Genomic DNA, 27,673 nt, shown 5'->3' with positions numbered 1-27,673 from the left:
CAAACACATAGTTAGAACAAGATGTTTTACAATCCACATTGGATGTACTGCAATGAAAAGGGACACCTAGGATTCATAATCAGGGCCCTTGGATCTAGTTGTTGACCTTGCTAGAACCACAACCTCAGGAAGACCAAGCGGCACCATAAATGATTGATCGATCATATCTGTTTACATTCACAGGATGTATTTTGTTTTTTCTTACTGAGTTACATTTGATATTACTTCTTTCATTTGATCTCTTATGCTTCAGCAACTGTCATAGCTCTAAATTTACAGTATTCACCCTTTCATTGGTATTGTAGTCATTGATCAAGAATAGAAAACTATTCTTTTCTTTTTGACTTCTGACACTGAAAATTCCTCTAAATATGATCTTAGCACAGAGAAAGGACTACTTATTTTCACTTTCAGCTAAGTCACACAGTGAAGTTGGATCTTCAAGGACCTATACAGCCAAGGAATTGTACAAAGAATTCTACTATTATTTCCTTAGATGTTCTAGGCTCTATGAGTCTTTCCAAGGAACTCTTAGAGTGCAGATTTAATAACAACTTTTCCAAGATTATTGGAAATAATCTTAGATTATGGATTGTATAGATAGATATAGATGTATAGATTATATTTTCAATTCTTATAGTTAGTTTCAAACATTTAGAGGAAAATTTTTCTGGGTATGTTGAAATGCTATCTATATGCTCCCTCCACCTTTGGTTACAAGTCTAACTTCTTGACAACTAGCAGTTGCTTGCTACCTGTCAAAGCTTGGGAAAGTCAGCTTCAAAGAAAGTACTGAAGAAAGTACTCATTCCTAATTTAAATTACATGTATTCATTCTTGTAGTGTTATTTACTGTTCTCAGGTTTAAGGGTTTTTTTTGGTTTTAGCTGGTTGGTTGGGGTTTGTTTGGGGTTTTTTACCCATTATCACATAGACAAGCTTACACATAAAGAAAGTATTGTTATCATCTTTTCCTTCTCAAACATTGTCTCTACCAGCTTCAGTAATGATAGAAAATAATTTGAATAAGATATCAGTAATGTATATTATCTGAATTTTTAGACATTCAAAGCTTAAAGGACTTTTATTCCATTTATACATTTTAATTTTAATAGTGTCATTGTGGCTGTTCTTGTTTTCTGTGGGTTTTGGTTGTGTTGCAGACCTACTATGTTGAATTTATACACCTCTTTCAGGCCTGTATCTCCACTTGCATGCCTCAAGTGTGTGCCTTTATGCTCAGAAGTGAACAGAAACTGTCTATGTGTTGACTGGTTCACAGAAGTCTGTCCTGTAGCAAAACTGAATTTTCTCCCTTGCATTTGCAAGGTACAATTTTGTTCCAATTAACTACGCCTCTATATAATTTTGTTGTTAAAGACTGCTATAGGATCTGCCTGCTGTTCTAGTTCTATGCTGATCCATCTCCTAACGTTGTAATAAAACTTCACTTCTTCAAGGGCAGGAATAATAACATTCACCATTCTTATGTTTATTCTGAATGACCAACTGAGTTATACCTTGATTAAACATTGCTTGTACCTACTAATGACTAAGAAACAGGAGAAGAACATCTGATATTCAGAATTGCTGGCTACAACTGGAGTTATTTATGAGATACACACACTCAGATACCAGTTCATCTTTTGAATTGCAAAAAAAAAAGACACAGGAGCATAAACAACTTGTAATTCTATTCTGAAGTTATCAGTCATAACACGAATGAAAAAGAGCAATCTCTCTTGGATGAACTTGAAATCTTAAACAGGAGAATTTATTCCCAAAGTGTTTTGCAGGTACGTATAGTCCCTCATCAACAAACCACAATTTGAGAGCATTACATTATGGCTACTCCCACAACATTTTCTGTACATTGTTAAGATAAAACTCAACTGTTCTAAGTCATCTGTGATATAAATTTAGGAGCTGACACCATATTAGAAACAGCAGCTAGTCAGAGAACCAGAGTTCTGTTATTTCAAAAGTCCTGGGGCAGGCAAGTTCTCGTGTGCACATGGATTCTGTGGATTAAGCCTGGCAAATCGCCTGGAGCAGAAATACAGCAAGTCCAACAAATAGCTTTCTGTGGACAAAATCTGTGCAATTTTTATGTGTTTTCACAAACACATTAATACTGTACCTGAATGAGATACTGTATATCCAGTGATGCTAAATATCTTCAAAAGTAAAATCAAAGTCCATCCAGGTCATATATACGATTTAAAACAACCCCACTTTATTTTGCAGCAGCATAGCATTATACCAGTTGTTGCAGGGATGTAGAACTGCAATTTTATGTATCATGTACACTAAAAACCTAGAAATCTTAGCCCACTGTTCTGTTTCATCCAAATTTTAGAAAATATTTGACCAAAATTCTCTATAAAATTGATACTGTAATATTCCTGTCCACGCTATGTTTGTGCAGTACTCAGCAGCCACTTCTCATTTTGATTGCAGAAGACCTTCAGATCATCAGGCCCAACCATAAACCCAAGACTGCGAATCCACCACTGAGCCTTGCTCCTAAGCACCACATCTACACATCTTTCAAATTCTTCCAGGGTAGGTGACTCAACCACTTGCCGGGACAGCCTGTAATCCTCCATTTAAATCCATCTTACCTGTTAAGTACAATAAATCTAAGATAGTTGACAGAAAAATGATGGAATTTTTTTTTTCCGAAATGAGCAATTTTTACAATTCTGTAACAGAAAGGAAAATCAATAAGAGAAGCAATCTATTAGGCATTGACTATGAACAAAGGGAATCATGAGACATTGAGCAAGGCATTCTAAAAGACAGAAGAAAGCCTATAATATTTTTGTTAATGGACTATAAAGGAAAATTACTCCAATTACAAGTCTTTTTGTATTTTTCCTAAGATGTAAGCATCCTGCAATGTGCTACCAGTGTGCCCAGCAGGGCAAAGCCTATTGCCCTGCTGAGGTTTTGTAAGGTCCCTCTGATTCTTGCGTGACTAGTCTATGTCATTTAAAAATATAAGAGCATTACATAAAAGAAAGGGCAAAGATAAATAAGAGACATCAGTGTTCAGAAAGCTGTTGATGTGCACACAGAGTCAGATTTTAACAAGTAAGCATTGTAATTCAGAAGGATTTTTGTCTTAAGTCCATTGTAATGGTGGAAAGTGCCACTTAAGTTGAAGTAATTATGAAATATGTGAATCTAGTCTGTTCCAAGTTTGAGGTTTCCTTTTTTTCAGGCCTACAATTTCAGATTGATTGCAGACATAACTAAAGAGGGAGTTAAGCTCACTTTCTTGTTGAATTCTAGAACTCTATCTTAATTCTTACCTGTAACACTTCCCCTCACCTTTGAAATGTCACATGCAATTATAATTTACTTTCTTACAGAGAAAATATCTAGGGACATTCCCTTCAGAACTTGTAATAGAAATCCAGATAACATAATGAGAACTTTATATGTGTAACAAAGGAACCTGTCTGAACAAGAATGGTGAAAAGCTATGCTGTCAAAAATAGCTGATGGTTTGGAATGCACTGAGCAAACAGAGAAGATACTTTAAAAGAGGGTTTTCCAATATATCAGAAATAGGTTTGCCAAGGAAGCATCAATTTTGCCTACAAAATGTTGATAATGATATGTCAGTCTGTGCTATATCTACATGTGTTCTCTACAAAGAAAAAAGTGGCTCTGAGTAACAGTAGTAGTAGAAACCATGAGTATACACTTCTGGGAAAAAATCAGTACATCAGAACTAGGCCATGCTATAACCCTGAATGGAAAGTATAAGAAAAAAATCCTTTTCAATAATTTAAACCTGAGTTAAGAACTGTGTGGTCTCTCCATAATGTTAAAACTTGGTTTCATTGCAAAAAAAAGTTTTGGTACAGAATTAGTATCTACTCAAATGACATGAGGCAAATTTTAGTTGTCTCAGGTGTTCAAAACAGTCTTCAAATCTTAGAAGACATTCTTCTTAATGAAACCAGACATTTCCTGCTTACTATTTGCCCCATTTCTTCAAGCTTAGTTAATAAAGGTGTCATGTACAAGAAATATACATCTATTAATATAGTACGTGACAATGCTTCAAGATTGTTTTATAGAATGAAAAGAATTGTTGGTTTATGAACACAAAAATTAAAGAGACCACTGTCCCTACAAAGGGAGTATTGCAAAAATAACAGATATACACTTGTAAGGAGAAAAGTAAAGCTACAAACTCTGCCCCTATTTTCCATTTTGCTCCCAGCATAGAACAGTAGAAACTCCAGTTGGTCACTGCAGACCTTATTCTCCTTTTGAAAATGCTCCATACAAAAGAATAGGATCTGAAGAACCACAGGTTTTTTGCACCTATGGGCATTCAGAGAAGAAGGGGAATTAGATAACATCTGTTTCATGGTCTGCACAGATTTTTCTTTTTCCAATGGATACTGTTATGCTCAAAAGAGAAGCACTTAAACAATTTCCATGCAGCTGGATGGATTGCTTCATGCTATTCCATGTCATCCTGGCATCCAACCCAATTGTCATTCTGACATGACAAAGCAGATGCCCCAAGTTTCATATGTGATGAAACCTTTTTCAGCAGCTGTGAATCAAATGCTTACAAGAAAAGTAAGTCTAATAAGTGCCTTCAGGTTATTTTCAAATTAAGACATTCAAATCAAATGGTTTCAATATTGTCAATCTTTGCACAAGTAACTGATTTCAATACCAGCTGAAAAGATTTCCTCATGAATTTGAGAAAACACTGGGAAGGGAGAAGCATCCTGAAAAAAAAAAAAAAAGTTAAAGTATCAATAACTGCTGCCTCCTTTCAAAATACAATATTCTATCTAGAGCTAGCAACTAAATAAATAAACAAATCAGGTGACAATTAAACAAAAAATTGTCTCTAGTTAATTGCATTGTCTAGACTTGATTCTTCTACCTGACATCTCCCACTGCTCACCTGCAGTCCTTTACCTCTAGCTGTGAACATTTTCATCAGACAGTGGTATGTCCTCTTGTAAACACAAACAGTACAGTCCAGCAACTTCTAAACTGTCTGTTTGGAGCTTTTGTAGCCAGGAAAGAAAACACCAGCAAATACTGAAGCACTTATCAGCAAGGATGGCATGGAACCTTCCTGTCAATCAGTCAGTGGAGAGACATGAAACATGTGCCACATCTTCCCAAGAGACTCTTGCTCATTATTTCTTCAAAAACACACTAAAGGAAAGTGATACAACTATTTCAGCTAAATAAGGAAAAAAATTCAGTTAGTAGCCACTTATCAGCACTGAATTTCAGAATCATACATTTGCACCGCATAGGTCTCTTTGAAAATGTGTGTTGAAAAGTGCTGTCAATGAACACAGTGCTGAATGAGACTAAGAATCCCTGTCTTTGATGGAAGTCATGCAGACCTTTTCTGCAGAAGTGAGGCTAGAAATACCACACTGGGCAATTAAAAAAAAAGTTGCATTCTAATTTTCTAAGATTTGCTATTATTTCAACATTAGAAAATATTAGCATACATACATTCAAATATGTATACATGAAGATATGGAAGAGTGGTGATTTTGGCTGTGGTGGATTTAATTTTCTTCACAGTAACTTGTATGGGGCTATGGTTTGGATTTGTGCTGAGCACAGGGTTGATAACACGGGAATGTTTTTTTTTATAGCTGAGCAGTTCTTACACAGCATCAAGGCTTTTTCTGCTTCTCTCCACACCCCATTAGCAAGGAGGGTGTGGGTTCCCAAGAATTTAGGAGGAGAAACAGGCAAGACAGCTGACCCCAGCTGACAACGGATTCCACACCATGCAGCACCATTCCAGCATATAAAGCTGGGGGGAGGAATGAGGAAGGGGGAACATTTTGAGTCTTGAAACAAAGAAAATTTGCTTAATTACACAAGTCAGTGTTGTATCTGACAAATGTTCTGTGCACATGATGCACAGTTCAGACAAAGATGGTAACCACAGGCTGAGTACATACTGTGAAACATGGGGACATTTTCAAAGGAAGCCCAAAGATCTCATGAACCTTGTGTCAAAAATAAGGGGGGAAATGTCCATACTCTAGAGAATTTCTGAACAAACTTTAATGATATTCACTTCAGCCCTACTGAGTGAATGCTTTTTAGGATTCGGTATTACAAATGTTCCACAAAAAAACCCCACAGGATTCTACATGTGGAAATACATTAGATTGGAATACAAAGGAAGTATTGGCCTTATAGTTTATTACAAGGAAGGAGAGAATGTTATTACTTGGACTGCAGAACACAGTAGAAGACACTGATGTTTTTGTTGTTACCATATGTTTGAATGATGATATGACTAACTCTGAAGTCACAACTGAGTTCTCTAATCCCTCACAAAGGATAATAAAATGTAATTGCACCCTACATCATTATATAAGGAGAAAGATAGCACTTCTGTGCCTGTTTGTTTACTTCTTCTTGTTGCATATGGGCTCTGTTTTTCAGTTCTTATAAATACACTGAAGTAGAAACTAAGAAAAACTATTGCATCTCAGGTAAAAGCTGAAGCCTTAAAACTTGCCAGAAGTCACAAGGTCCAGAGATGACAAGCTAAATTATTGGCCAAATTATTTGAGTTTATTCTTTTAAATGTAACTACAAAATGAAAACTAATCTGAGGTTAAATATATATATAAATAATTTTTTTACCATAATGTAGTAAGGAAAATCTCTGGCTTTTAAAAATATTTTTTCATTTATTCCTTTTTTTATCAATGTTTCTTAAAAATAAGTAGATTCCTTTTGTAATCTACTCAAGGCAGGGAAATTTTATGCATGGGTTGATTGTTCTTCAGTAGTGTGACATGGGAATTACTGGGTGACACATTTTGCTCATTATTATTCAGGCATTCAAAGTAAATGATTATAATGTTCCATTTCAGTCATAAAACATATGTCTTTACTTATGGGTGTCTAAAGCTGTGTTGTGTACTCCACATTTTTGGGGTACTGATCTTCAGCCTTGCTGACAATGCAATCTGTAATGATGGCAATTACGAAAACATACTCTAGGAGAGTCCAGGGATCATAATTTAAAAATATATATTTTTAAATTCATTTTGTTGACTCTTGTAAATCATCACATTATTTACAAGATTCCATGTCTCATCATAAAACAATGACATATTGAAAATACTGCCGTATCACTTATGTTAAACTTCTAGAAAAAATTGTGCCAGATGAAAGGCAAATTGTTTATCAAAACTTTTCATGTCTTTAACACCTCAAAACTTTTATGAATGTAGGTAGATCGATGCCAGGAGAGGTGCCAGGATGTCCTAGCATCTAGACAGAGCTAGTCCTCTGGCTGAGCTGCAGTACAGATCTTGAAACCTGATCATATCCTCTGTGCACACTCAGACCAACTATGCCATGGATTTAATGTGAACATGATGACTCTCTGTAATGCTTGTGGACTAGATCTGGTGCTTTTCAGAATCATCAATCTGACTATTAAGAGCATACAGGCATCTACTATTGAGAAAATCTTGAGAAAATCCCTGGTAAAACTATGGTAAAGCCTAGCCAGGAAGTAATTTTTGTGGTAAGGACTATCAATGTCACTGCTTCTAAAGGAAAACTTCTGTGCTCCATGGAAAATGACAGAGATTTTGTGCCACAAACTCTATGGGAAGGAGATTTGGAGCACAGCTGTGTGTTCACTATTTCCACTCATCATAATCTTCCAAGAGTTTCATGTTCACAGAATTGCAGGATCACAGAATGGTTGAAGCTGGAGGTCAACTTGTTCAACACCCCTGTTTAAATAGAGCCACCTACAGCAAGTTTTCCATGGTTGTGTACAGATGGCTTTTGAGTATATCCAAGGATAAAGACTCCACAACCTCTCTGGAGAAGAGATGCCAGTGCTCAGCCACCCTCACAGAAAAAATGTGTTTTCTGACATTCAGACAAAATCTCTTGTGTTTCAGTTTGTGCCCAGAGCCTCTGGTCCTGTCACTGCACACTACTGAAAAGTCCGGTTTCCTTATTTTTGCACTCTCCCTTCAGGCATTTATTTATATCAATAGGATTCCCCCTGAGCCTTCTCTAGGCTAAGCAAGCCATCTTTCTGAGATGAATGTTGTCCAAGGTACCAGCGGCCTTCTTTACAGCAAGGGCACTTCTCTGGCTCATGTTCATCTTGGGGCCCACCAGGACCACCAGATCTTTTTCTGCTGAGCTACCTTCCAGCTGGATGTCCCCCAGCAAATATTCATGCCCAGGATTGTTCTTCCCAGGCACAGGACCCTGCACTTCTTTTTGAACTATCAGCCCATTTCTTCAGCCTGTGGAGATCTCTCTGGATGGCACCATGCTTCTCTGGCCTATCAGGCACTTCTCCCACTTTTGCACCATTTGTAAACTTGCTTAGAGCACACTCTGATCATCCAGATCATTAATGAAGGTGTTTAACAGGACTGGAACCTGTACTGACCCTTAGAGTACACCACTAGCTCCTGGCCTCCAACTGGCCTTTGTACCACTCTGTATCACCACCTTGGTAATGAAGACAGAAAGCAGAGGGACAAAAAAGATGTCATTTTCATTATAGCAGTGGAGAAAAGGTGGTATCTTGCCTCAGCTATAGCATTAAACACAAAACTGCCTGTATTAAAATATGTATTAAAGCTTCTGCAGAGGGCATGAGCATGAATTATTTTCTTTCTAAATTATTTTTATTCTCTGGAGTTTCAAAACTGTTGTTCCACTCCAAGGACATTGGAAAAGCCAACATCCAGTAATTCTCCTGGTGGTGTCAAAATAAGTGCAGTATCATATTACAGTGTGACATGCTGTATCCTTTCCTATGTGCCTGGAAGTCCTTGCAAGGAAAGATGGGCAGTAGTCCTGCTTGGGGCAGGCCCATGTACATAGAACACTGTACCACAGTGAATGTGAGGCCTCACTGAAATCAATGTATCCTCCTGAGGGTCTCCAGTTTCAGAAAATGGTACTTCAATACTGAACCCTGAAGCAAGGCTCTATGTTTGAATTGCCAGGGCAGTGCCCTTTATTACAAAAAAAAAGCTACAGGGAATCTCACCAGAAATAAAATGCATTTAAATGAAACACAAATACAGAAATATTGTTGTCACTTGCGTGATCAAATTTTGTGTAGTTTATACAACATTGCAAAAAAGTACAGAGATTGAGAAAAAAATTTCCCTAGGCACTGATCTTAGAGGGATGTAAGAACACATTTAATTAAGCACTATGAGTAACTCATCCTGTATTAAAATGAAGTATATGTTTAAGACTTTGTATTACGACATCCTGGGGCAGAAGACCATTCTCCCTCAAATGATCCAGAGAGGTTAGAGGGAATGTGGAAGAAAATGAACCCTGCATTTTCCCCTTACTTTGTAATCACATTTGTGCATTGGTTTTGTTGGAACTAGATACTGTATGAAAAAACAGAGGCGACGGTAAATTGACAATAAAAATGTATGTCTCCAAAACTGGTGGAGTAAAAGGGGTATGATATCACTGGCAAGTCAGTCTCATTGCATACAAGCAGACAGAATGCAAACATTACAAAGACAAGAAACTTTCTCCTACCAGGAAGTGCTGTCAGGCTGCCTCTCCTCTTAACACTATTGATTATGCTCCCCAAAGGTCACAAATTACTGGAAGAGTTATTTTTAAGAATATTTGCTGAGCCTGACCTGTCAAGAGAGGTTAATCTAATGACTTTCCTAGCTTCAGCCTGCAGTAAGCTAAAGCAGGATTTCTTCTCAACTGCTGTTAAAAACTCTCATGTCTTCCAGATTCATCCCAGCTTGTTATTAAAAGATATAAACAAGTCAGTTCCCAAAGTGGTTAAACTCTTCTGCACAGAGGCCAGAACAAGGAGACTGAGCAACTCTAAGTGAAAAGAGAGTGTGTGTCTCGCCCTAGTAAAACAGTGTATTTCTTTGCATGGGGCAGTTCTACACCAAAAAAACAAAAAGTGAAATAATAACAACAAAAAAATCAAATGTTTGCTTTCATCCAGAGGTCAATTTTTTAACAAATATCTCTGGAGGCAAACATTTATTGAGGAAAAAAAGGAGGGTAAAAGTCCTTTTAGTCATAGTGATTTGTTTATGGTTTTTCCCTGTTTCTTTTGGTTTTGGGTTTTGGTGGGCTTTTTTGTTTGGCCAGTTTGGGGTTTTTGTTTGTTTGTTTGTTTGTTTGTTTGTTTGCTTTGTGGGGTTTTTCTTGAGTTGTTTCTTTTTTTTTTTTTACATCTCAAGTATACAGAAATTTTGGAAAATGAAACTCATATTGCTTCATTATCTAAATATACCCTCAGAAAATATGAAAGAGGAGACAAAAAAAATGTTTTTTAAAAAAAGAATAGGAAAAGAATGAGAAAGAGGGTTTTTTTACTCTTGGCTATTTTGGTACAAACAGGTAATACTCTCCTAACTCTAATGACTTTAAGTGATTTATATACTTTTACAGGACAGCTCTCAGTATTTCAGAAAAAAGTGGATAGATTTATAAAGGAGGGAGAGAGGACAAAGGGAGTCTTTCACAGGAAGAATTAAGAGACCTGCTGATACATCAGAAAGGTCCTGTCAACCAAAGGCACAGCTTTGGTGAGTGCTAGACATGGCGTAGGAAAGTTTAAATGTATTTGCCTCATCCAGTTCTATAAGAATCCCAGACATTACTAAGCAGTGTGTTGGAATTCACAAAATATAAAAGTACAACTTTAAAGGCTGCATGAGTGCTGCTTAGTTCTATTTGCTCCTTGACTTTTTTTTTCTTTCGTACTTGGAGGCAGCTCAGATTAATTTTACTGCAGTTGAAAATCATGCAAATATAGTTTAGAAGGAGGCATTTAATTCTTTATTGCTCTTGCACACAACGCAAATAGCACCTCCAGTACTAACACAGCTAAGCGTTTTTAGTGTTATTCCACTATACAGTACATCACAATGTTAATTTTCCACATTACTTTATTTCTTCTCTAACCCATATTTTACAACAGAGAAAACAAACTGCTTGTAATTACACTGCATGCCAGGACAAATTAAGTAAACACGCATTTTTAATGCTTTTGGCTGTTAGGGTGAGAAACAAAGGGCTCTGGTTAAGGTCAATATTAGAGTTATGCAATTGCTCTGGGATACAAAAGACAAATGCCAGTGATTGAACATTGGTGAAATGGAAACTGTCCATTCTGTGCAGTGTTTCTGAACTCCTGAAAATAATATGCTATGCTGAGATGAGGTCAGTTCTTTGTTTTCATTTTCTTTCAGGATAACACTAATACCAATAATAAATAATAATAATAAACTAATGGGAAAATCCATTGTGTCATTAGTGAAGTGATAAATCAGCAAAAAGTAAATGAGAGAACAGCTATTGAAGATCAGCCTTGTGTTTGCTAATGCTACCAGCTCAGTACTGCAGGCTGATACTGATAAAGGTTAACAGCAACTATAGGGGAAGCCTAATTTTGCTCTCACTGATACTGGTGTAAATCTGACTTCAGTGGAATTATACCTCTCTAACTAGAAAGCAGACAGTGACCTGATGGTTATATTGTTTGGCCATGGACAATGAGGAGTTTTACGTGTTCTTGCCTTTAATGGTATGGATTAGGCCAGAGGCACAACATTCAGAGGCAGATGAAACCTCACGGGAAAGGGTACACAGACTCATCATCTTCACTCAGCCAGCCACAGATACTGGGCTACTGGCTTACATACCTCTCTATTTTAGTGATAAATTAATCTTTCTCCCAGAACCAGGAATATATTTCTGAGACATTGCCTTTGCTAGCAAGAATGCTCAGTACAAGAAGAGCTAAGGTAAAGAAAGAAAAAAAACCACACAATACATTTCACATGGAGAAGATCATGGAAAGAAATAATACTAAGAAAGAGATAATAGGCAAGTCCCTAGAGCCCATTTCATGATGAATGGACATTCAGAACATGGAACAGAAAAAAGTCTCCAGCCAAATTTCAAGTAAGAAGTCAAGGATAAATCCTTAAGAATTTGAGTGGAGATATTCAGACAAACCAAGAACTTCTCTGGCTGCATCTCAGAATCATGACTGATGTAGTTAAATGGGATGATAAGAGCCAGCCACAGTCTCTCAGTGAATGAATTTGTGAATGCTCAGGCTATCACTTACATTCACAGCTCTTGGGAGGTGGAAATATTTCCCCTCCTTGTAATATCATCTACAGCTGAAGTGTCTCCTTTCCATCAGAACAAGGATTGCTCATTATTTCAGCACAAGGAGCCGATGCAGGAGTGATGAGGGTAAAGACAAGCCTTTGCTCTCATCTGACCATACTCAGTCTCAGCATTTACCTGCACATTCAGTAGTCTCAAGGAGAAGTTCTGCTGGAATAGTGTATTAGTTGGTCCTCCATCTCAAGGTAAGGCTGTGTCCCTCCCAGGACCTAATGTACAAGTAAATCATTTCCAATGCTATATAGGGTGGGCCTCTATTGCTTTTGTCTGGTTCTTTTACTCCTTCCCTCTGCTACACCCTTTGGGGTATGTGGGATTGCATAGCCACAGGCAGTATATTATGAAATAATTCCAGCTCCCAGTCAAATCCAGAAGCCAACTGTTACAGGACTGGTGCAGGCATACAGCAGGGATAATGTTCTGGAATATTTATTTCTATTCTCTCGTGATTTCTCTCTCCTGTGGGGTAAATACTTCAAGAGTAACAGAAGAAGGAGAAGGCTTTAAAAGGGACAAAAATAAATATTATATTATATCAATGTCTGGAAAAGAGCTGGCTTAATCCCAGGTAGAAACTAAGTAACATGCAGACACTTACTCACTCCTCCACCAGTGAGATGGAAAAGAGAATCAGAAGAGTAAAAGAGAGAAACCTATGGGTTGAGATAAAAACAGTTTAATAACTAAAATCAAACACACACATGCAAGCAAAAAGAAATAAGGAATTCCTGCACTCCTTCCCATGGGCACGCAGGTGTTCAGCCATCCTCAGGACAGCAGGGCTTCATCATGCATAATGCTGACTTGGGAAGACAAACTCCATCCCTCCAAATGTCCTCCCCTTCCTCCTTCTTCTTCCCACTTTACATACTGAGCTTGATGTCATGTGGTCTGGAATATACCTTTGACCAGTTGGGGTTGTCTGTCCCAACTGTGTCCCCTCCATCTTTCCATGAGCCTCTAGTTCCCTTGCAAACTTGACAATACAAAAAGTAGCAAAAAAAGCTGACAAGGCTGTGACTCTGTATCAGCAATGACAAAAGCATCTCTATATTATCAGCACTGTTTTCAGCACAAATCCAAAGACCCATACTAGCCATTGTGAAGAAAATTATCTCTGCTCCAGCCAAACTCAGCACAGAGATTGAGTAAGAAAGTTTGATCTTGGCAAGGGCTGTTGATGAGTGGTCCAAAAACCACTCATCAAAAACTGCCTCTGATTTTGCCTATCAATTGTGCTGCTATCAAGTGCAGGAAAAACTTATTACCTGCTCCAGAATTAGGAGGCACACCCACTAAAACAAGCAACAACATTCTAATTTGAAGAACTTAAGTATTCATACAGCTCCATATAGTGTAGTTACTACATTACTTTATAAATACACAGAGCATTCCCAGATAGTTCAGCTTATTCTATATGAATCATTTCACTTACTGCTGAAATGCAGCTCTCTTTGTTCATAATCCAAGCAATATAACAATTGCAATGAGTTTACTTCTAAGAAAGAACCTTGAGTTTTCTGCCTGCATCTTAGGATCCCATATGTTTTATCTCCTTATGGGGTTGCCATGCCATTCATTGCCTACAGTAAAATCATTCTAAATAAAATATCACTATTTTTTCTTTCTCCAGGCTAGCTTATTAGCTACTTTTCCCTCATAGTATCCATATGCATCCATGCCTAAACATTTTATTCCTCAAAAATATTTTATTGTTACTTTGAGAGACCTTACCTGACCTGCCCACTTTTTTACAATGCAGCTGGAGTATTTCTGTCACTTAGCCTGTGCCATGTATGAAAACTGAACACTGTCAGTGCTACATTCTCAGTTTTCTGAATGGAGAAGAGCTGTTTTCTAGAATCAAAGGTTCATAAATGGCTTGTAAAAGTTTAGTGAACAGGGCCCATAACCTATTGATCCCATTGTATTCAATACAATTCACTTTAGTCAATGAGCTCAGCAAATAATGATACTGCTGTTATGAGCATCTTTCCATCCTTATAAACAACTATTCACTTGTGTCCTGTTATAATGATAATGTCACTGATTTACAGAGGTTGCCCAAGTTACCTTATTAATTAGAAGATGCATTAGGCCTATTGCAAAACATTATTCTGACTGTGAGCTATCACTGCCCAAGGACCTCTAAAAGACAAAGAATTCCATTTTGCAAAATCTAGTTAACATATCAAAGAGCAGTAAATGTGCAAATTGCTGTCATAAGGAATCCTTTATTGCTTTTCCTTTTCATGATAGCACCCCTCCCCCATCTCTCCATTCTACCCACTTTGACAAGGTCACTCATTGGAAAGAAGAGCAGCTATTTATGTTCTTCAGATGTTTACCTTCAGCAAGAGACACTTCAAAGACTGCTTATGGGACTCTCCTCTCACCCAGCAAACACTTAAAACCCATTGTTGTGATTGATGGGCCCTTCCTGCAGATTTAATAAATATAAGCAGAAGCCAGATCCCTTTTTTTAAGGCCAGCTGTATTGAATAATAGGCAAAAAGCTCATGGGTGGCCAAGGTAGACAGGACCCTTCAGGAAATGCCTAAGGATTGTTTGATACATTTTTGTTTATGTGTTTTGCAAGTTTATTGTTTAAGCTTCCTCAATACTTTGTTCTGTTTTCTACTGCTCTGGAGCACAGTTACTTAAATAAATCCCACAGATTTTTATTGTGAATTTTGTGCATTCCCAGTGTTGTGTAAGAGACAAGAGAGCCTCATGTTTATTTAGATTTAGAATGAGGCTGAGCTGGTTCAGTGAACTGTGAGACCCTCCAAACATAGGACATTATCAGATTGAAAGAAGGCAAAGAATTTCAGAACTGGAACTCACAAACTGGTCAGGGTGCTGGTATTCAGAAAAAACATCACCTTTAGCTAAGTAGACTGCAGCATCACAGTACTGTGACTTATTTACAGAGAGACTGAAAATGTGATGGCTTTTTTGCTTAATTCTGTCTTGATTGTAGAGTGAATATCACCAATATGACATAGTCAGGAACAGTAAGATTTCAGATACTCAACTCAGGGGAATGAGTATGTAAAGTGGCATGGGATGTGTCTGTGTTTCATGTGAATATGGCACGTCAAAGAGCCACCCAAAACCATTGTGCTGGCATCTTTCACAAAAGGATAGGTCTAAAAACTCTCACTTAAATCTTCCCTAAGACACTTGTATATCAGTCACGACCTGCAAAACTGCTAGCGGCTCTTGGAAATATGATAGTGGCCTTTGGGGCAGCAGATTGGTGAGGTCGTGTAGGTTCATTTCTTAGCAACAGCTCAGATCTGAGACTTACACTTTTCGATTAGATTATGCTGTACATCTTACAACTGAGTGCAGGTTTCACTTTCAGATGGAGTGACAATGTTTTGTTTGTTCCATGTACAGAATTTACCCCAGCCCTCAGTGCTGTGATGAAAGATTGGCATCAATCCTTATTCCTTCTGTGGAAAACTCCAAAAATGGCTTGCAGAGGCACCAAGGAAATGCTCTGTGTTTGCTGTCCATGCCAGCTGCCTACTCAGCAAAGATAAATCCATTATCACAGTGTTAAGCTGGAGATCCCCAAACAGGAAGACATGTATGTGGAGCCAGTGCCCCATCATGTGAACATATTCCTCCACAAATGTTCTTTAAATCTTCCAGGATTTGCCACCAGTGTCCTGCACTGTGTAGTGGGAGTGATTCTCTCTTTCCTGTTAGTATCGTCTCTGTTAAGTGTTGCTGAATGCTGTGACTTGACTTTTTCCCTCATGTTACATACTGACTCTTGGCTACTTCCATCCAGTCAGATCTCACCTTCCTCTCTATTTCAAGATATTCAAATTATTATTTTGTGCTTTTTCTATGCTATTCACAGGTAATCAGCTTTCTGGCAGAAGTATATCCAAGGATATAAGGATACATCACTAAAATAGATTTTTTTCCCATGGAGTTCAATGTTTAGACAGGAAAGCTGTTTGTTTAATGGCTTTGGCAGATTAATGGTGTACACTAGAAAATTCAAACAGAAGATTTTATGTTTTAAAAATTGTGAAGTAAATTAAGTTTCTTTCTTTGTTTCTAAGAAAGGGGATGCATCAATTGCAGAATTTCTCTTGCTGTAAGAATCTCCCTCTAGAGTTAGTGACTCAGCTGCTACACAACATACATGAGAAAGCCCTTAATAAGTACAGGACTTGCATGACTGGTGTGTTCAGCTACCAAAAGGTATCATGAATTTGACATGGACCATAAAAAAGGGATTTCTCAGAACTTCAAGAGAAATAGTTGACTTTCACCCTTCAAGTGTGAGCTGTGAAACAACATTTTCAACTTGGGCATATGCCTTCCATGTAAATTATAAACCTATTCAACAAAACCTTCCATAAGACATGAGCCTATTTTTCTTTTGTCACTAGCAGGAAAATAAAAGAGGATGAGGTCAGTCTCTAAATGTCTCCTAACACATCTTAAATTAAGGTGGTTGGGTGGAAAGCATTAAAGATGTCTGCAAGTTTCATTCAACACTACTGATATCTATTGTCTACCTCTTCTGTCGTCCAACACTGCTCTTATGAAAAAGTTTTAAAGACTGTAATGAAGTGGAAAAAATTCCCGTCAAATATTATAAGTAACATACTGTAATTCTATACCTAGGTTATTGTTCTCTCTTAATTAGTATAAAATCTTTCCCTATTTCTCTAAAACAGATAGAATTTAATTAGATTTGTAACAAATTTTAAGTCCTTTTTGTTATCCACATACTTTACAGCTTCTGTGTGTTACATGATAGAAGATACTTTCTAATGTGGTCTAAAGAAAAGAGTCCAGTTGAAAAAGCACACAATGGTCTGCAGCCCTCTGTTCCACAGACCTTCTACATCAGCCTTTGACTTCCTCAGTACTAAGTTACTATAAGTCATGCTTACCTGTAGTTCCTGGAAAACAATCTGAGATTTCTAGCCAGATCATTATCCCAGGTATCATTTAGCAAATTTTTTTGAATTACCTGTATAGATGTATTTCTTTAAAAGAATAGCTATATTACAATGTGTTCTCTTCCTGCCCTCAAGCTGAGAACATTAGAGTGTACCTGCAGAAAAATTAAATTACAGTCAGAGAAATTGATTGTTTTTCCAGTGAAAGTATTGTAAGTTTTGTCAAGATAGAATGGCAAATCCTAAGCACATTCTGTTCTGTTAAGGAGAAATCTACTGTAATCAAAAAACAAGCTGAAAATTCACTTTAGTGTTTCTCTTAGATAATTTTTATTCTCTTCTCCTTAATATTTCCTTGCAAACAAAGCATTTTCAAAATATCTTAGGTGAAAAAACTTTACTTCAGAGACTGCAAATTTTATATGAACAGTCATTCTCTTATGGTTGGCAGAAAAGTTCAACCTTGCTTTAGGGTCTCTAGTTTATAATGTTAAAATACCACATCTCTTCTATTTTCCATATGTAAAATTATAAGAACAAATTATGAAGTTCACAAGTATGTAATATAGTCTTCTGAACTTGACAACTGAACTTGACAAGGTATTTTCTGGTGTTTTTTATGCCAGTAATCTGGGTTTTGCTACTCCTCTGTAAGAATTTTTTTATGACACTTTTAATAGTCTCAATTATTTATTTATTTAATGTATAAGAAATGTTCAGTGGCAGCATTTAGTTATACCATACCCATTTTTGAAGGTTTCTTTTGACACTGGGTAATGAAATTTGAATGTCTTTTAATGTAAGACCTCAGGAACATAAACTATTTAGCCATAAGGTCTCTTTATCCTATTTTCAGACTGGTACCTAACCAGAAATAAATTCCTGTGATGGCTCCAGTCAATTTTTTTTTTCCTTAAGTATACCATCCATCACAGCAAATCCTTCAAAAATAAAAATCAAATGAACACAAAACATATTACATCCATTTTATGCTATCTTGTCTTGGGTTCCAGGCATCTGATAGGCATTTTATAACCATCCCCTATGCCTAGTCACAAATGTATTCATTACCAATGAAATGTTATTTGAGGGTTTGGTATAAAACATAACAAATGCTGGATGAGTTTGTGCCCCAACTGATGGTCTATCTTAGGCTCACATATTAGGTCTTAAACCTGAATCCAAATCTAAGCGAATTTTAGGGAAGTTTACAGTGTCCTCATATCCAAATTCTCAGACTTTTAACTCATTCATACAGCTGATGCGAAATTCTGTGGGTCATTCTCAATTTCAGCTCCAAGATAATGAGATCTCACAGCAAAAACCTCAGATAACCAAAGCTGGCTGATCTGGCTCTATTTAGGCACTTGTGTGCATGCAGACAGTATTATTCAGAACACTGATATTCAGAGGCTATCAGGCCAGATTCTGATGCCTGGACATATTTCCCTATTAATCCTGCTGAAGCAGGGGCATAAAAGTATTTGCCAAAAACAAGTAATTTGGAAATGGAGAGAGAAAAGATACATGCACAGAACACCTGAATTTTGGTGTAACAAAGTATTTATCAAATTCATGCAGGCTGTTTTGAGTTCTCAGCCTAAACAGAGTTGGTTTACCCCTGACCTCAGTATCTTGTTATGTGTTAACGCTTATGAGAATGCCATGGACCTAAGCTGACTGCTGGAGCAGCCTAATCATCTTTGAAATTAGGTCTGAAAATTGCAATTTAATTTTACACAGTTCAGCTCATGAGTATAATTTTCAGAATCTTTGCAAGTAAAATACTTTCAGTACAGGAGGTGATCCTTTTGGAAACACTACTATTTGAGCTTAGAGCACCTTGCTGTTCTGCTGAAGGCATAGGAGTTAAGTAATGGGAACTGCAAAAACAACCTGAGACATATTTGGTAACACTCTTTACCCCCATCACTCTCCATCTTCTTTTATCCATTCTTTACTTCCCCAGGAGTTGATGACAATTAAATCTATGGATGCAAAGAACTCACCTCACACCACTCTGCTGTAATTATAACTTTGCTGCCGACTTCCAGATCTGACAGGCTCCGTCTTGTCTGCCCCATGATGCTGTGGCATTTATTTACAATCTCAATAACATCTTGTGGAAAATGAATTGTACTAGTGGCAAGGATCAGAGATTGATATATTGTGAATGCTAGGAGGAGCAGATATTGAAAGGCAGAGAATAAAGGACTAAGATAGTGGATAATTATGTTAATTTTTCAAAGGTCTTTAAGAAGGTGACATCCTTTGCATGCCAAAAGAAAGGGAAAAAAAAAGATTAACAATTAACCACAGAATGTAAAGGGAGCAAATAAACATTCAGAAGAACTGATGGATTTTTTTTCCTCTGTCCAAATGCATGTTCTGATTTTTTTTTTCTTTTACACCTGCACACATTTATTGGAAACTCAGTTATAAAATATTGTACTCAGTGATCATAAGGTTTTTCAGTACCATTTGTCTGGGTCCTCTAAAAGCAATTTGAAGATCAGTTCAAGTTGGAATGCCATAATCATACCATGAGGACTACATTTTCTAGTTTGACAGTGCTTCCAAACTTTTAGCTCCATTTACACACACTTACAACTTCTCAATCCCAAATCAAGGCAAGCTCCAAAAGTCATTACACACATCTCTGACTGTTTCCTAAGCTACCCTTTTCCCCTCAAGTGCCCTGGTTACTGCAAGAAGGAAAACCAGGGGTGCAGAGAGGAAGGCATCTTTGGTACACATTTATTGCACTTGCCAGATGTAACTACACAGCCCTTCAAAAAGGGAAGGACCCATTTCTGCATCCTCTGCCCTCGCTTTCTCCTGGTCTTCAAGTACAGCTTCTGCATGGGGCACCAGGTGGGAAGACCTGCTGGAATAGTTTATTTCTCCGATTTCATACTATGACATCTTCATCAGAATGAGTGTTTTTGGAAAGGGAAGGATCATGGGCTACTTTACTTTCACAAATGCACATTTGGAACAATATCTGCTTGAAGAGACCCCTTAGTACCTTGGAAGCTGTAGTGGTTGCCAGTGTTCATCCCAGAGGCTGACATTCCTCTTTCCAGGATCTTTTTGGCATCATCATGTGCAATCCAGTTACTCTAAAAGTATACGTGCCAAGGCACTGCTTTCTTTTCTACAGATTTGTGATGTTTATTTATGTGGAGCTTGTATAATGTGTGAGAGAATCTGTCAAAATAGTTTTCTTTATTAATAAAGTTCATAAAACCTGAACAAAGCTTATTGTTGTCCGTGTTATTCCCTCAGTGCAGCAGAAAATGTTTTGCCTTGCCAAACAACACTGTTCCAGAAATATCATCTCTCCAGACCAGTAATCATTTCTTACTCATTTGGCAAGAACAATGAATTCTGAAGCAGGGTATAAGCTAAAAGAAGAAGTTTCCAGTTCTCAAAGTGAAAAAACAGAGGACTTTCCAAAAGATATAAACTTGTGCCATTTTCCTCTTTGGGAAGTTCTTTGATGTGTTCAGGGAACATGCCAGAGCCTGAGGCTGAACTCAGTTATGATACTGTAAGTCAGGGTAAATCCTCAGCTGGCATTGGTGGACTTAAAGTAGTTTGTGTTTACTGTAGTGATCGTGGTTCTGCCAATCTGATTCCCTCCTTATTTATGCCGTGTGTGATATTACTTTCCTGAAGGCTTTAAAACCCTTTTGCTAGTTGTGTGTGGTAGGAGCCCAGTGATTTTTTTAATTTAATTGTAGGAAATTAAAGAGTAATTTCCTGCTGCCTGTACTTGACAGGAAGTTTAGTGTGATCCCATGTGAGCGCAGCAATCGGTGAACTGGGAGAGACTTCACCATTGGCTGGGAGAACAGTTCTGGGGAAGAGAAGTGCTGCTCAAAGAGGAGAGAGAGGTATTTCTCAAAGGCAGCTCACAAGACACACACAGTTGCCAGCTCTTACAGGAGCGATCTGTGTGCAGAATCCTTCCCAGCGCTTTCAGCTGCTGCTGCTGGCTATGAACACCCAGAGACAAAGAGGAAATAGAAAAGAATCGAGGAAACTGAAAGTGCTAACGTATGCAGAAAGAGTGCAATGTTCCCAAACAAGACACAGCACCAGTGATCTTCTAAGCAGGCTCACCCACTGGACTGTGGCCAAAATATTCCCCCCCTGAGTTTCAAGGGGTTTTTCTCATAAAGTGTCTGTAGTTTTGAAGACAAAGCAAAAAAAAGTAAATCCTGTTCAGATTTTGGAAATTGATTGATGATTCAGCATATTTATATTGGTCCCTTTCAAAGTAGTAAAGATTTGGTGATGACACAGATGCATTCTTAAGGGAAATGGATGTTAATTGCTGTCTAGACATTTTATTACTACAATGGGGCACTAGTCATTGACCATCTCTCTTTTTTCTTCCCTTTTTACACATTAAACTATAGGTCAGGCTAAATTGTTTGTTTGTTTCTGCAGAAGATAACAATGTGGTTTCAGGGTGGTACGTAACTGAGAACTTTGAGATACAAATCAGCAGCAGGAAAGTATCCAAGTGACAGAAGCAATACCATTTTCTCTTTTTTTTTTATTATTCAAAAATACAACTGTGTCTACTGCAGTTTTACCAAATTCCTTCATGCAGAGAAAACATTCAGCAAGTTCTTGAACCTCTGCCTTTGTCCCTCTTGGAATATAGTGGAGTAGTAGTTTAACCAGCTTCAGAGCTGGATAGGATGCTTTGACTTTGCATATGTAAAATGCTTCAGCACACGTAAGTTCAAGCCAGTGTCATATTTTGCTGAGATAAAAAGACTAATGACTATTTGTTCCGCTTGTCTAGCAAGCAAGCAGTTAAAGATTAATTCAGATTAAATGTAAAATTCATCATCAATAGCCCTCAACACAGGAAAATATACCCGAAGTCAGTTGGCCTGATTCTGATCTTACCTCACTTTTCCATCAGTATAAATCTGTTTCTGCCAGGCAGCTTGATCCTGATTTACATCAGGGTAAGCAAAACAAGACCATTGTTTTTACAGGCTTCACTTATGCTGCTAAGTGATGCTAATTTACTCTAATGAGAACACATCTGCACTTCACAAGGTAGGTGAGAGCATTCACAGTAGTGCCTCTTCCTAAAGAAAAATTGAGGAAGTGGTGGGAATTAAAGTAGATTGGTTCAAAAAACACACTGCTGGTCCAAATAACATTGTTGGGCAATGAAATTACAGGAGATGACATGACAGTGCTCAATTACATGGTTCAAACTTGTCAGGCTTATTGCATTCTTTAAAAGACATTTTCAACATTTCCCTTTATCATGCACTTGCCTCTCAGTTCTACTGCCTCTCTGCTTCACAATTAATGTAGCAAAATGAGATTACTCAGTTTGGGCGTCTGTTTGCTTGTCTGACTGTCTAGCTGACCTAGCTACAGAAGGACACACAATCAGGGAAAGCCCAACATCCTGGTGCTGATGAGAAAGGTCTACCAAGTTTCATATTCTCTGTAGTCATTCCTCCTTCATGTATCAGCACAGCAGCCTCACCAACAACAGAAGAGAGAGATGTTGTGAGGTTCAAGGCTTACAATATCTTTTTTCTAAAAAATATTTACATTTAAAATCATCTTTAGCTAGACCTTTTCAGCAAAGAGCTTGAACTGCTCTGCTAAAACATCCATTGCAATTATCACCACATTCCAAGAATGTAAAATGAATAAAAACACAAAGAAATGTATATTTTATTTTTTTAATAGGTTTTCATTGAGGAAAAGGTACCTTGACTAAAAAAAAAATTGAAACATCATGCTTCAAAAATATCACTTCCTATGTTCATTTCCAATTTTGCAAGGGCTGTGGTAACTTTATACACATCTGACTGGTTTAGAAAGAATGCATGAAAAAGATCCTGGAGTAAGCTTAATGCCCACATATTCAACCAGCCTCCTTGTCTCTGCAACTTTCTCCTTCAGAGAACTTTTTCTGATCAGAAGTTACAACTCTGATGCCTTAGGCTATTCTCTTAAGTCACATCACAGTCAGAAGCACAATACCCTACTCCCACAGCATTTTGAGAAGCCAAGCTGCTATGTAGCATTAAAAGAATTTGTAAAATTGCACATAGAAGTTTACCATGGAAGGGTGAAGGGCATTGCTTTTGCTGTTGTGTTAAAAAAGAAGTAAAAATAGTAAATAATAAAAATAGGCAATAATAAATTAAAGAAGGCTGAAAATAATTTTAAGTATCATTTTTAAGCAGATTTAGGATCAGGATTGTTTTCAGTGACAAAGGACTCTGAACCCAGCATGCATTGTGGGGATTTGTCTGCATTAGTAAACAGCAAATACTGCAGGTAATTCTTGCAACCTCTTAATCTAAACACAGCTAAACCAGTTGACTGTGGTTTCATTTCTGTCAGTAATCAATACAAGCTGAACAGGCTGTGTTTCCTGCTTCTTTTTCCTCCAGATTTCCAGATTTTGCCTTATTTCAGTCAGTAAAGCTGGCAGAGCACTCCCCTGGAGTTCATCAGGCTCTTTGGCCCGGACTGGGTCAGGGAGGCTGCCTGAAGGGCTGCCAGATCCCACATGGACAGAAACAAGTTGCTGGGAAGGGTTGTGACTGTTTCAGTAGGCACAGATAGATCTAGAAGATGTCTGTCTGTAGTCTATAGAATAGAGAGTGGGAAGTCCTTTTCAAGGCTGCTGCATGATGTTGTTATTGTTGTTATTATTACTATTACTATTATTACTTTTATTATTACTACTATTACTATTATTACTATTATTATTATTACTATTATCACTATTATTATTGCTGTTATTTTTATTATTATTATGTTTTTTCCCACCATTCAGCACCTGTATTGTCCCTCTCTGGCACAGCCTGCCATCAGCTCATTTTTGCTGGCATATACCTTCTTCAGGTAAAGTCAACTAGACTAATTTTTCTTAGAAATATATTAGGGAGCACCCACAACAGTGCAATTTAATCTCCAGCTAGTGAACAGCACTTAGGACAGTGCTATCTTCAACCAGACACATTGTACCTGGAAAAGCCTTTGTATAGGAGACAACTATTAGAGGTTTGCTCAGTTTTAGTAAGGCAAATTTAATATGTCGCTTTACTGAACTGAAAAAAATCTGTGGGCCTAGAGTTCATCCTCAAGATTTCTGAGGGTCTAACATGCAATTGTGGAAGAAGAGAGAGCAAGGAGACAAATTCTTTATCCTGTAAATAAGCAGTAAATTTAATTATTTGCTGTTCTAATAAACAACCATGCTAGGCCTCTCTGTTTCAGTCTCCCAATAATCACGTTCCTGGTGCTAACTAGTCAAATCCTCAAATCTTAAACAGGATGTCTACTTTATTAAAGAAGCCCTTTCAGGCAAGAGAGAGGCATGTTTTGACTGGAAAACACCAATCATGCAAAGGGGGGCAGTCAGGGGAAGCATGGTGGTGAGGTTGTGAGCAATAATATTCTCTGGATTATCTAAAAGTGAGGTTTTCTCTCAGATGGAAGAGAAGGCAAAGAGGAAGTCACAATTTCAGACAGTTTGCACAGATGGTGACCACCCTCAGTCAACATTCTCGTAAAAATGGCTGTGTACCTTTCTTTTCCCCTCAGTATATACAGAGAGAAATAAAAAGGGGAAAGAAAAAAAAAAGGTCAGTGCAAAAGTGCTTAAGGAGGCAGAATCCACGTGAATGCATGAAGGGAGGAGGAGAGGAAGAAAGAATGTCATTTTAGTAGCCCTGCTTTTTATACTTTTTCAAACTTTGTCTTTCTTCCCTGTCCATACACAGTGAACTTTTGAGTCTCTCACATCCTGAACACTCACAGTTCAAACTTTCTAAATATGAAGCCATAGCACAGTACAAAAGGGGGACTATAGAATGAATGGTTAGAGGGAGTTTTGGCCACATTGATGGTCTCTAGATACTAAAGCAAGCAAGGAACTAGTTTAGTCACTGAAAAGGGCAAAGCAGAGAAGCCTGAACACTCAAATGGTTGTTTTGCCCCCCATTCAGAAAGCAGCACTTCACTCAACACAGGTTATGGGCAGAGACAAAAAAGCTTTAGCTCCTGGTAGGTTACAACGCAGTTTAGTGGGTTGCAATATTGTAACAGCATTTAGAAGTACAGAGAACATTGAGGAGGTTGTTCATTCACAAATAACAGGATGATGCAGTGTGTGTGGCTGCTCAGGAATCGCTCACATCCCATTTTTCTGACAGACATCCCTCCTTGCTGTGTCTTGCAGCGTAATCTGAGCCTCAGCACAGCCCTCCGGCACAACGAGGGCTCCTGCAGCTCCCAGGGCAAACAGGCTGCCTCTGGCCAGCAGCTGGGACCCTGCAGGAGCACTGAACCTGCAGGCAGCAGCTGGCTGAGCATCCAACAGAGATTTGCTTTAGTGGAGCAGAAAGACTGGCTTGTGCACTGTGTTCACACAGAAAAAGAGGTGAGTTTGGGATTCTGAGTGTAGGTGATGCTGAGGACACCATATGAGCATGCTACAATATTCCAACCCTAAACACACTGTTTCCTTTAGAGCAGGCAGCAAGTCAGAACCATATTTGATAATCTTAATTATGGGACAATTTGGTATGCAGTTGCTCTTGAAGGAAATAAGAAAAACATCAACAATATGTTTTAAAGAGCATTTTATTTATTATTTGCTGATATTTCATTTATTTCCAAACATTTTGTAAATATTGTTGTGAAATAAGCTTACAAAGACCTCACATTTCACAGAATCATAGAATGATCTAGGTTGGGAAAGACCTTTAAGGTCATCAAGCCCAAGCATTAACAAAACTCTGCCAGGCCCATTGCTAAACCTTGTCTTTAAGGTTTAGAAAGCATCTTCCTCAGGTACTTTCCCACCAGGCAGATTTCTAGACACTCTTTGCTAAGCCTGTAGCACTACATGGAGTTGTTGTGACCCAAACACAGGACCTGGCCATTTTCCTTATTGAACCTCAGGCTAGCAGTCCAGCCTGTCCAGATCCCTCTGCAGAGACTTCTTGCACTCCAGCAGCTGAATACTCACACCAAATTTAGTGTCCTCTGGAAACTGACCGAGGAACCATTCAACCCCCTTGCCCACATCATTGATAAAGATATTAAGCAGGACTGGCCCCAGCATGAGGAACACCACCTGTGACAGGCCACCAGGCCACCTCCATTCACCACAACTCTCTGGACCTGGCCATGAAGCCAGCTCTTAACCCAGCAAAGAGTATTCCTGTCTAAGCCACGGGCTGCCAGTTTCTCCAGGAGAATACTGTGAACAACAGTCACAAAAGCTTTAGTAAAATACAGGTAGACAACACCAACAGCCTTTGTCTCATTCACTAAGAGGGTCACCTTGTTGTAGAATGAAACCAGACTGATCAAGCAGGACGTGTCTTTCATAAACCTATGCTGGCTGTGCTTAATCCTTTGGTTGTCATTTACATGATGTGTGATGGCATTCAAGATGTACTGCTCCATGATGTTCCTCAGTACAGAGGCCAGACTGATAGGCCTGTAGTTACCTGGATCCTCCTTCCTGCTCTTCTTGTGGATAAATGTCACAATATCCAGCCAATGGGACCTCTCCAGATAGCCAGGACTGCTGATAAATGATGGAAAGTAGCTCGGTGAGCACTTCCACAAGCTCCCTCAGAACCCTTGGGTGGATCACATCTGGCCCCCCAGACTTTTGCACATCTAAGTGATGTAGCAGGTCACTGACTCTCTCCTCCTGGATTATGAGAATTTTATTCTGCTCCCCATCCCTGTCTTCTGGCTCAGGCGGCTTGGTCCCTGGAAAATAACTGGTCCTACTATTAAAGACTGAGGCACAGAAGGTGCTAACTACTTCAACCTTTCCCTCAGCCTTTGTCCCTATGTTTCCCCCTACATGCATAAGGTTGGAGATCCTCCTTAGCCCTCCTTTTATTGCTGATGTATTTATAGAAGCATTTTCGGTGTCTTATATGGTAGTAGCCAGATTAGGTTCTATCTGGGCTTTGGCCCTTTTAATTTTTTCCCTGCATGATCACACAACATCCTTTTAATTCTCCAGAGTTGCCTGGTCCTTCTTCAAAGTTAATAAATTCTCATTTTTTTTCTGAGTTCCAGACAAAGTTCTCTGTTCAGCCATGGTTGTCTTCTTGCCTACTGGCTAATCTTCCCGAAAATCAGGCAGCCTGCTCCTGCACCTTTAAGATTTCCTTCCTGAGTAATGTCCAACTTTCCTGGACTGCTTTGCCCTTCAGGACTGCCTACCAAAGGACTCTGTCAACAAGCTCCTAAATAAACAAAAGTCTTTATGATGGAAGTCCAAGGTGGCAGTTCTGCTGAACCTTCTCCTTCTCCAAGAATCAGAAGCGTTATCATCTCAGGATAACTGCACCCAAGACAGCCTCCAAACATCACATCGCCCATCAGTCCTTTTGGTCACAAACTCCAGGTCCAGTGAGGCACATTGCCTAGTCAGCTCCCTCATCAGCTGTGTCAGGAAGTTCTCTTCC

Source organism: Molothrus ater, chromosome 1, assembly GCF_012460135.2.
Source record: "Molothrus ater isolate BHLD 08-10-18 breed brown headed cowbird chromosome 1, BPBGC_Mater_1.1, whole genome shotgun sequence".
In the NCBI taxonomy this organism is placed as follows: Eukaryota; Metazoa; Chordata; class Aves; order Passeriformes; family Icteridae; genus Molothrus; species Molothrus ater.
This window is presented reverse-complemented; position numbering follows the sequence as displayed.